Source organism: Corvus kubaryi, unplaced genomic scaffold, assembly GCF_017639235.1.
Source record: "Corvus kubaryi isolate FWS band 111438036 unplaced genomic scaffold, C.kubaryi_AGA036_p1.0 37142, whole genome shotgun sequence".
NCBI lineage: Eukaryota > Metazoa > Chordata > Aves > Passeriformes > Corvidae > Corvus > Corvus kubaryi.
The window spans coordinates 499,519-509,480 of record NW_024581036.1 but is presented as its reverse complement, the minus strand read 5'-3'; the positions used below and the strand labels follow the sequence as shown (position 1 = coordinate 509,480).

Sequence of the window (9,962 nt, the reverse complement as noted above, 5' to 3'; positions counted from 1 at the left end):
CAGGCAATCATATTTCCAAGGTTTTCCTGTTTCATCCTCCCCAACATGCTTCCCTCCTGCTTTATCCAAAAATACAGTCTGAGACAATGTTGTGATGGCTCAAGGGCAGCAGCAGTTAATGGAGCTTTATTGAATTTTTCCCTTAGTGTTGAGGAATGACACGTGGCAGGAGGAATTTGACACTGAGCAGTTGCTGAGGATCTACAGATTTCCTTATTTATCCAGGCAAGAAAGTGGTATTTTTTTTAATGTGACTATTGTTTGAAATTTCAGCTATTTAAATGGAGCTAGAACATATAATGGACACATTAATACTTTTAAGATAACTTAAAATGAAATTATGCAGGCAAATAACAGGAGCTAAGGAGGATGAGGAAAACCAGTGCTTCCAGTCTAAGACTTCACTCCAGCATTTTCCAGATGAATTCTGCATTGAGCCGCCGGAATAGTTTCACCCTCAAAGCATGATACAGATACATGAATAAAGAAATATACTGAGCACAAGCTCTTTAGAATTTTGCTTGAAATATTTTCTTCTAAAAATCTGATGTTAATGTTCCAAATTCCTTCACTTGCTTGCCTGTAGCTATATCTACAGTTTAAAGTGATGGACCTAAATGAAGAGACATAGGTATGAATATGTTACAACATGTAATTAACAACTTTGTAGTAACTTTCAATGTGAATATTTCCTGAACCTCCACAAACCTGATTCTCTCTCAAGTACTCTGTCTTCACTGGTGTGCTAATGCTCCAAATGTCCTTGGTTATGTGTCTCCTAAATGTGGTAAAACAGGCCTTCAGTTGCTGCCTACTATGGAAGTCAGAGCAGTAGAGTTTTGCAGCTATTTTGTCCTCTTCTGAGATGTCTTCTCTCTCTTTGTAGTGCGCTGTGGATCCTTTTCCCTGATGTTATTCTCACAACCCAGGAGATGTCCCTGCTTTCCTCTGCAAGGTTATGCTTTCCTGTCGCCCAGAAAGATGGTTCAGGGAAACTTCCAGATCCACTGCAGTTTATCTATAGCAAACAAATGCTAAAGTCTGTGTGTATAAGTGCTAATTTTCTTGTTTGTTCTAGCGCGAGATTGCTTCATTAAATAGAAACATTGAAATATTTATTCATTGGGGTTTGGTGAAGTTTGCATGGTTGGTTTCCTGTAAAGTTCAACAGGACTCCAAAGGGTGGATGTATGTATCTTCTTAATGTGACCCTTGCTCTAATTGTTGTCCTGCGAAGGATGTCAGGTACTGAATCTGAGGAAGATACAGTTCAGAACTCTGAATCACCCCAACATGAGCATCATTCCATTGGGGATGCATAGCTGCAAGCTCCATCTTCTAGAGTACTTTTTCCCTCTATGTTTTTAAATACGCCTTTTGTAAAAAGACTTCTCTAAACTCTGTAACACTTCTCAAAGCCTCCTCAGAACTAAAAAGAAGTAAGCTTTGGAGAGTGTTTTTTCCTCCCCAATACAATTAGCATTGTAACCCACTTTAATTTTCCCAACAGTTTACTGAGTTTTAGGAAATATCAAACTCCTTTTAGAAGACAGGACAACAGATTTTATTTGACCTGAATGAGGAAATGCAGAACAGCTCAGGAAGCTTCCCTGAGTGCTTATTAAACTTTCTAATTACTGTTTAGCCCATATAAACCTCCCAGCTAGAGTGCAAATATTTTGAGGGTTGAGCTGATAGTGGGAGATTAACTGGAACAAGTGTGTTATTAAATGTGGTTCAGACCTTGCATATTTAATAATGCAATTAATGTCATAGAAGTGATCCCCAATTCAGTTCTACAAGAAAAACTCTCTAGGAGCTCTCTTACTTCACAGTTGAATGCTGTGAAGAGGTGGGGATGGAGGTTGGACATGCATGGAGAGGAGGAAGAGGAGGGGTGGAAGTTTGCAGGGTCCAGCAGGCAGGGGGAACTCTATCAGCTGTCACTGCATGATGCTGATCCCTAAGGCAAAGCTCAGAGGGAAGCTCTTGGCACTGACCAGAATGAAGTGTGTATGAATCCAGTGAGAAGAAGGATAGGAAAACAGCGACAGTTTCTCTGGCCAGAGCATGGCCCTGACCTTCCAAGGCAGTAGCTGTGTCACAGTGCGGAGGAGTCAACAGTGCCTCTGCCACAGGCAAGGGCTGCACTTGCACTGATGTGGCTGGGGGTGCTCAAGGGGAGACTCTGCAAGGAGAAACAGCGGGTGCTGAGGACCCAACCATGGGCTGTGCCTGTTTTCGAGGCTTTACTCTGGACTAGCTCTGGTCTGTGCCTGCAGTCTGAGCTCCCCTGGATGACAGGAGCAGACTACCAGTTTAGTATGATCCCAGAGCAGTCCAGCTTTTGTGCTTTGAGGATGCTCTGCCATGTGAATCAAAGTGTGGAAGTTGGGGATGATTGGAGGGTTTTCTTCAAAACTGGAAGCAAGAGAGGTGGTTGTTCCATGAAGACCTAGCATTGCTGCTTTGTCTCCTCTGGGGCCTTTTTAGCCTCATAGACTGACCTTCCCATTCTTCAAGCTGTCTCTGTGTGCTACAGTTTCTCTAAATAACCAATGGAGAGAAGATGTTTGTATTTGTTTAATCCACACATGCGGAGAATGAAGAAAATCTCTCCTGGTCACAGTTTACATTTTACAAAATCTTGCATCTTAGTTTTTAATGTTCTTCTCCCAGTCCTGGTTGTCCCTTGTTTCCCCTTTCTCCCGAGCAGGCATTCTCTACCAGACATTATCACAATGCACTTTCTAGAGGAGTTCTAAATGTGAAGCTAATCCAGCAAGTCAGAGGCTGGTTTCAGGCAATCACTGATGTTGCTAGCCCTAACATGAAAAAATTTTGGTAAATTCGTGTGATCATTTTTGCTCTCTAAGTATCTGGTATATGAGTAGGTGTGAGAGAGATGCAGAGAACATTACAATGAGTCAGTAGGAACTTTAGTTTTCAGTACAGGTTAGTCATGGAAAAACAATGCTTTGGCGTAGAAGGGACCTCAAATATCATCTCATTCCACAACCCCTGCCATGGGCAGGGACAACTTCCACTAGATTAGATTGTCCAAAGCCCCATCCAGCCTGGCCGTGAACACTTCTAATTAGGAGTGAAGAAGATGATACTTGTTCAAAAAAACACAGAACTTTTTTTTTACTGTTGCTCTATAAATTTCACATTATTGTGGATCTCTGCAAACTTCACTCCCCAGTCTTCTCACTGATGTGCTTTGAATGCCTTTTTCACTCCATATGCTTCATTCTATTTATGTGGTTCTCCCCCTTTTACCTGTTCTTTGAGGATGTAATCTCCTCCAGAGGCTGCCTTGTCAGCTGACCATCCCCAGCTAGGACCAGAGCAGTGCTTGGGTCAAATGGAAATTTACCACTGCAGTTATTGATTGCACTTGCCAGTGCTGTGTAAATATTTACTATATTTACCAAAGCAGCTTTACTACTAGAAAAAGTTCTCTGCAGGTGGTGTTCTGGGACCCAGGAAACTGGAAATTAACTGACCAGTGTGTTACCTGCAACCACCTCCTCTTGCTCCCACCCGTCAGCTCTTGGCTAAGGGTGGGAGCAACTTGCAACTCTAAGGGAGATTTGCCCAGAGAGCTGAATCACAGAGAATACGCCCTTTGCTGTCTTGCGACATCTCAAGAAATTGTTTTCCTGAGCTTTATTTCTAATATATTATTTATGATGTGTAAGAAGTAATTAAAATACTGACACTGCTCAGGTGCACTTTGTGTGTAAGGAAATGTAATGTTAAATATTTAATGTAGCTATTTAAAAACCAAATTCATATTCATGTAGCGCCATCTGTCACCAAGCCTCTGCAGCTGCACAGGACAAGGGCATTTTATTTTTATTGAATTAACATAACTCTTGGCAGCACCTAAAAATAACATTTTTAGGGGGAAAGAAAAAAGAAAAGAAAAAGATTTCATAGCTCTTATTTTACAGAGTGTTTTGTAATACTGCATCCAGCTGTGTGAACAGTGAGTTTGGTGAAGCTTATCTGTGCGTGTACATGGAAACCAGACTCAAATTGGGCTATGGGGGCTCAGCAAAGAAATCTGAGACTTATTTTGGCTTGCTCAGGGTGTGGGAACTCTACACTTTGTCCTATCAGTCTCAGGCTGAGATGGATGAAGATGGGCAACACATACCAAGCAGTCTTCAAGACTTCAGTATAGAGCCATTGTCCCCAGTATCCACAGAACAAAAAACCCTTTGGCATGAGTGCAACAAAGGCTTTTCTGCTCCTTGTACCTTTTTGATCTATGTTTGCCAGCCTCAGGTTTGTTCTTATTTTTCCAAGTTTTTATCCAGTTGACTGTTGGGCTGTGAGCACGTCTCTCATAGTTGGGGAGGTGGCCTCATGTAGGAGCACAGCCTGGTTCACAGCACAGCACTTGCCTACAGGTATGTGCCTGCTGACTTTCAGGTGGCTCAGATCAATTCCCAATGACTTTCCAATGAGGTTTTCCAAGCAACTACACGGGAGGCTTGTTCTCTGCTAGGTGTTCATAATTGCATGCTTAGTAAATGATTGACATGGAGAAGTCATGGGTGAAGTATTGACTCTTCACTGTTAGTAATTTGGTGAATACAACTAGCAGTTCCAAATATTATATCCCCTGATTCTACTGATGAAATGTTTTCATCAAATCCACTGCAACATAAAAGTTTAGTTGTGTTTTTTTCTGAAACACTTCAGGTAATTTTGCCTATGTAATCATTATCTGCCACAAGTCATGTGAAGTTGCAGTTGTATTGGCTTGAAGTCAAAACTAGAGCACAACTGGCAATATTTGTTTTGTTTCCCTCACACTTGAAGACCTAAAGAAAATAGATGAACCTAAGTGTGTTGGTTTTGCACGGCCAGGTTTTTGGTAGTGGGCAGCCACAGAGGTGACTTCTGTGAGAAGCTGCTGGAAGCTTCCACCATGTCCAGCAGAGCCAATCCCTGATGACTTTGAAGATGGACATGCCACTGGCCAAGGTTGGGCCAATTAGAGAGGTTGGTAATGCCTCTGTGATGACATATTTAAGAAGAAAATCAAATCAAAGTACACACAGTTTTTCTTCTAGCCAGAGAAGGGGAGGAGGTGAGAACATGTGAGGGAAACAACATGGAGACACCAAGGTCAGTGGAGAAGGAGGAGGAGGAGGCACTCCAGGCGCTGGAGCCTAGATTCCTCTGCAGGCCGTGGTGAAGACCATGGTGAAGCAGCTGTGCCCCTGCAGCCTGTGGGGGTCCATGGGGGATGCAGAGATCCACCCGCAGCCTGTGGGGGAGGTGCCCATGCTGGAGCAAGTGGATGCCCGGAGGAGGCTGTGCTCCAGTGGGAGACCCGATGGAGAGAGGGACTGGAGCAGCCTGTCCTTGGAGGACTGCACCCCATGGAAGAGTGACCCACACCACAGCAGTTTTGGGAGGACTGTTTGCCCATGGGAGGAATTCATGTTGCAGCAGGTTTGGCAGGACTGCTGCTCATGAGATTGGAACCACACTAGAGAAGTTCACGGGGAACTGTCTCCCATGGGAGGGACCCCATGGTCTCACAGGGGAAGGACTCCTCTCCTGGAGCAGCCAAAGAAAATCTAGGGTGACGAACTGACCAAAACCCCCACGCCCTGTCTCCCTGCGCTGTCAGTGGGAAAGACAGAGGGGCTGGGGGAAAAAAGGTATTTTAAAGGCTTATTTTACTTCTCATTATCCTCCCCTGACTCTGTTAGTAATAAATTCACTTTGTATCTTTAAGTTGAATGTGTTTTGCCCTTGGTATTTTTTCCCAATCCTGATCTCAGTTCATGAACCCTTCATTAATTTTTTTCTCTCCTCTGCCCAGTTGTGGCAGAGGAGGGTGAGCAAGTGGCTTTCGTGGGTGCATGGCACTGGGCCAGTATTACACCATGCCACTAAGCGAACTGGGCTGAAACAGAAACAAGAAAGCTAAAGAGTGGATCTCAGGAGCTGCTCAAGGGTGGAAGCACATCTTAAATCTCACGTGTGTGTGCTTACAGCTTGTTGAGATCCTATCATTACTGAAAGCATTTTCTGCTCTTCTGCAGTGACATGGACACTGGACTCAGCACAGCATGACTGGAAGAACTGCATCCTTCACACGCTCTCCTGCTGGAGACTTTCATGCTGTAAGCTTTGCCTGTGACGAAGTTGGTAAAGTAAGCCTGGCCTCAAGAAGTTTATTTGGATTATTTGAGTTATTGTGGAAGGCCAGGAGAAGAAAGGGGTATTGATATTTGCTTACCAAGAACTGTGGTTTATATGTATGCAGAGACTGGGAAGCAATGACGTTTCAGAGTATTCTCTGCTGTATCCAGTGGTGGTTGTGTTACTTCAATTCCTTGCAGTATATGAAGCTTAGAACTTAGAGAGAACCTTAGAGAGAAAGTAGCAGGGTTTCCTTGTTGTATTGCAGCATCCCCACTGGCAGATCTGGCTTCACTGAATGGAGATGGCTCCTTGTGTAATCTTTAGGGCTAATTTCCTCTAGATTGTTTGGGGACATGTAAGTCTATGTGTGAGCTGCCTGGCACAGCTCCAGAGGTGGGGAATCACATTGGGTTTGTATGGCCTGGTTTTGGCAGCGGAAGCACTACATGGGCGGCTTCTGTGAGAAGCTGCTGGAAGCTTCTGCCATGTCTGGCAGAGGCAATCCCTGGCGGCTCCAAAGATGGACGTGCCACTGGTTGTGAATACAAAAATGCTGCTAGCAAGGATTTTCTTGCTATTTTCTAAGCCCATGAGAGACTTTTCGCTCTCACAGAAGAGGTAGCAGAGTTATGTAAACAACCAAATACCTGCAGCCTTGAAAAGTCTTGTTTATAGTACAGTAGAAAAATATTTTGACAATGGATGTTTTAGGATTTTAGTCAATCACCCCCAAGGGATGGCTGATCCTTTGTCCAATTAGACTATGAAGAAAAAAATCTATAAAAGAGTTTGTAAAATAATTAAATAAATCAATCTTGCTGCACAGTTCCTGTCTGCTGGATCTTCTCTCCTCCTCCTCCCTATGGCTGTGGGACATAGTAATATACCTTAGGGCATTCTTTCTTTTTATTTTTTTTTTAATATTTGGCGACCCCGACGTGATCTGCACGCTGCAAAGTGTCCTGCTGCTGCGAGCCAAGCCGCATTTATCTAGAGGTATGCTGTTCCCCCCCAGGACCGGGAGGTCCGACAGGACTGAGAAAATGGCGAACAGCAGCTCACAAATCAATGCTGTGGTAACGGTCTGGAAAGGTGTTTTCAGTATAATGCATGCCTCCATTCCTGAAAACTCACTTTGGGAATTATTAACTTGGGCTGCCTTGCAAGGGATTCCCATGGACAGAGATACTGCCCTGGACTTTGGCTTATGGCAGGAACCCGGCTGCGCTGTCCGGCACGAGCTCCCGTCTGGGGACCCAGCAGCGTTAGAATTATTCCGAATTTGGCGTTCATTATTTATGCTGCTGACAGACCTTGACTGTGGTAGCAGAGCTGGCTTGCCTATTTCGGTGATGAGTGATGGAGGGATATCCGAAGGGGATCCCGCTGACCGGGCTTCAGGGGCGTGTGGTGCTGGATCCAGAAACCCCCCCCGGCTTCACGGGCAGAGCCTGCGCCATCTCAGCCTGTACAGTCGCAGGAGTCTGCGGCCCCCAAGGACCCCACGCCGGCAGAGGCGGGGGTGTTGGGGCAGGGGGAAGCCGCACAGCCTGCCTTGCTGCTCGGCTCGGCAGCGACCACAGCTTATCCAGGGCCACAATATAGCGGTTTAGCGAATTGGACCGTGGCGGCTCCTAGCCCGACTGTGCATGCATCGGCTGCGCCAGTAACGCCCGGATCTACCTTCTTGGCTGGCGTAGCTTCCAAGCGTGCCTGCACCGAGACTGCCTGAGTGTGGTCCATTGACGTCTATGGTGCTGGACTGTTCGGCACCACTGCAGAACTGAGACATCAAACTTTTAATACAGCATCTTACTTTGCTGACAGAGCTGCTGAACATATCACGGAAGCTGGAGGAACTGCTCAGCTTGCAAAAGCAGCTGCTGCAGATGCCAGAGGCACCCTGCTGTGTGGGGTGCGCCGGGCCCGTGCCGCCCATGGGAGACACGGCTCCAAAACAGGAAGGGGTGCAGCCAGCGGCGAACCTGGAAGTAGCGCTGCCATGGGAAAACCTGGAAGCGGCGGCAGCTGCACCCCAGCCAGTGGCGGCACCAAATGTGGCCGCAGAGCAAGGGCCAGCAGCGGTGCCAGGTGCCGGCACGGTGGAAGAGACAAGCGCAGCGCTGGGCGCGGCTGCAGCCCTGGAGACAGCTGCAGCAGCTCCAGTACCAGTTTGGTAAGGACCGGCCGAGACAGCATCCCGTAAAGAGGCTGCTGTTCAAACTGCAGTGCAGCCACCTGTAGTCTGTGCTGTCTGTTCTGGCTCTAGTGAATCTGCCCCTCTCTGCCCACCTCTGTTTGCTCACAGCATCTCAGAGTTGCCTTTGCCTGATGATTCCTCATCAGGAAGTGAGGCAGATGAGGTTCTGGTGCCGGGGCGCAAAGCTGCCATAGCCGGACGGCAATGAAATGGCTGCGCCAGTCTCGCCCCTGGACCTTTCCGGACTGCATGGTAACAGTGCGTCCAACCCACTACAATCGCTTCTTAGAGTCAGTTAAGATGTGAGTGTTGGAGGAGGGAGATTGGAAATTATTGGAAACACTTGGAATGCCAAATAGATTTGAGGGTTCTGGGGGTAATCGGGAAGCTGTTATGCTTCATCCACAGGTTGTGCCAGAAGTTCAGGATGGTACTGACTCCCCAAAAGGGGAGATCCAAGCTTTCCCAGTGTATAAGGCTCTCCCAAATTCGGGGGAGCATGAGAAGCATGAGGTGATTGCTTGGAAGGTTGCCCAGGATCTGCAATCCAAGGTGGCACAACATGGGCTAGGTTCTGCTGAGGTTATGCAGATAATAATGGTGATAAATACAGATTTGCTTGCTCCATTTGATATCAGACACTTAGGTCAAATTCTATTTCAACCTATACAATGTACAGTTTTTGAGAAAACCTGGAGAAAGCTGGCCAACAAGGCTGCATTAGGGAATATGCAGCTCCCAGCTGCCAATCCTAGACGGACAGCAGGAATGGATGCTCTTATGGGGACTGGTCCCTCCTCTGATCCCAGCCTACAAGGTACTTTGTCCTCTAGCATCCTGCAGCAAGCTCAACAGGTCGGCATGGCTGCCCTGTTGAAAACCATAGAGTTGTCTGCGCCTAGAAAGCAATATACTGAAATAGTTCAAGGGAAATCAGAGTTGTACTAGTTTGAAAACAAACCAGTGGTAGGCACCAAGTCAGAATAACAATTTAATAGGGAAATTAAAGAAAAGAAAAAAAAAATAAAAGAAAACACTGGTTCAAACTGACAGAGTTAAGATACAACCTAACACCAGGTCAGGGTGGTGGTAGCAGTCTGGTAGAATGGTGGCTGCAGTCCTCCTGAAGTGGTGGATGTGGTTCTGTTGAAGCTGTGATCCTATAGAAAGGGGCTGCTCTTCCTCAGAAGGTCCATTGGTGGCTATGTAGCTCTTGTTTTCCGGGAATCCAGTGGAAAGGTTGTCTCTAGCATTCAGAATCTCAGATTATATCCAGGATGGAATGCTTGGTTCCTCCCTCTGGGTGGAGCATCTTACAATGAGATGATGAGTCATGGGGCCAGGTGTTGATGGGCTCATTAACAGAAGATAGTCCGAAGGGAGTTATCTATGAGTCATGCGGCAGGGCATTGATGGACCATTAACAGAAAGATAGTCAGGGGGGAGGAGGCAAGGAAAACACTGCCCCACCTGATTTCAACAGCTCATGAGGATGGTAATAGAATACACTGCAACCCAGGACAAGAGTCATTCCTCTCTTTTGTAGAGAAAGGCACTGCTTCTCTCAAGAAGCAGGTTGAGGATG

At 46.2% G+C, this 9,962-nt stretch overlaps 1 long non-coding RNA gene across 1 annotated transcript in view; it reads left to right on the top strand.

The window, feature by feature from the left end:
* Positions 1–9,862, top strand: part of LOC121661338 — a 20,149-nt gene extending 10,287 nt beyond the window's left edge. The window contains exons 3-4 of the long non-coding RNA XR_006014927.1: positions 3,356–3,362; positions 9,635–9,862. This is a non-coding gene — a long non-coding RNA (uncharacterized LOC121661338). The remainder of the gene's footprint in view (positions 1–3,355; positions 3,363–9,634) is intronic.
* Positions 9,863–9,962: the final 100 nt, after the last annotated feature.